Source organism: Passer montanus, unplaced genomic scaffold (assembly GCF_014805655.1).
Source record: "Passer montanus isolate IOZ18808 unplaced genomic scaffold, ASM1480565v1 scaffold391, whole genome shotgun sequence".
NCBI lineage: Eukaryota > Metazoa > Chordata > Aves > Passeriformes > Passeridae > Passer > Passer montanus.
This window is the reverse complement of record NW_024368719.1, coordinates 1-1577: the sequence shown is the minus strand read 5'-3', so window position 1 is coordinate 1577 and position 1577 is coordinate 1.

Genomic DNA, 1577 nt, shown 5'->3' with positions numbered 1-1577 from the left:
CGCCCCCAGCCCGGCCCGCCCCCGCCGTGCCTATCCCGGACCGGACCGCGCCCCGCCACTGCCCGCACCGAGCCCCGGCACCGAGCCCCGGCACCGAGCACCGGCACCGAGCACCGGCACCGAGCACCGGCACCGGCACCGAGCACCGGCACCGAGCACCGAGCACCGGCACCGAGCACCGCGAGGTGAGTGAGAGCGGCACCCCCGCCCGGGAACGGGATCGGGGGGTCGGTCCCGCGCCCCAAAAATTGGGGAACCCCATCCCCAAATCCCGGTTTGGGGTCCCCTCCCGGTCCCGGTAACGGGGGGCTCGGTCCTGCACCCCAAAATGGGGGAACCTGTCCCCAAATCCCGTTTTGGGGTCTAAATCCCGGTTTGGGGTCCCCCTCCCGGTAACGGGATCGGGGCTCGGTCCCGCACCCCAAAATGGGGAACCCCATCCCCAAATCTTCCTTTGGGGTCCCCCGCCCCGCCCCGGTACCGGGGAGCCCATCCCGGTGTCCGTTTTTGGGGGGTCTCCGTCCCCAAACCCCATTTTGGGGGGATCAATCCTCTCCCCAGATTTGGGGTCCCGCGCCCCGATTTTGGGGGGATTTTTGAGCATCACTTGTGGGGACCCCATCCCTGTCCCGCACTTTGGGGGTCTCCATCCCCAAACCCCCTTTTTGGGGGGGGTCTCACCCTTTTGGGGGGGGTCCCACCCCACTTTTGGGGCGGTTCCATCTTTTTTTGGGGTTTCCCTTCTTGGGGCGGTTCCCTTTTTCTGGGGATCGCTTTTTTTGGGGGGGTTCCTCCTTTTTGGGGCGGTTTCTTCTTTTTTTGAGGGTTCCCCTTTTTTTTGTGGGGTCCCCCTTTCCCTGGGGGTCACTTTTGGGGGTATTCCCCTTTTTTTTTGTGGGGGGAGTAATTTTGGGAATTCCTCCTTTTTTTGAAGATTTCCCCTTTTTGGGGATTTTCCTTTTAAGGGGGGGGGTCTTCCTTTTTGGGGGGGTTCTCTCGTTTTGGGGGATTCTTCTTTTTTGGGGGGATTCCTCCTTTTTGGGGGGATTCCTCCTTTTTGGGGGTGATTCCTCCTTTTTTTTTGGGGGGGGGTCTCATTTTGGGGAGATTCCTCTTTTTTGGGTGGGATTCCTCCTTTTTTGGGGTGATTCCTCCTTTTTGGAGGGGATTCCTCCTTTTTTGGGGTGATTCCTCCTTTTTTGGGGTGGGATTCCTCCTTTTTGGGGGTGATTCCTCCTTAGGGGATTCCTCCTTTTTTGGGGTGATCCCTCCTTTTTTGGGGTGGGATTCCTCCTTTTTTGGGGGGATTCCTCCTTTTTGGAGGGGATTCCTCCTTTTTGGGTGGAATTCCTCTTTTTTTGGGCGGTTCCCATTTTTGAAAATCTTCCTTTTTTTTTTTTTTCCGGGGTCACTTTTAGGGCGGATCCCTCTTTTTTAATTTTTTTTTTTGTTTTTTGGGGGGTGGGGGAGGGGCTGCGGGCCCGCCCCCCCCCGTGAGTCACCGGGGTGTCCCCAAGGGGGGGGGACACAGCGGCCACGCCCCCGGGACGTGTCCCCCCCGTGTCCCCCCCGTGTCC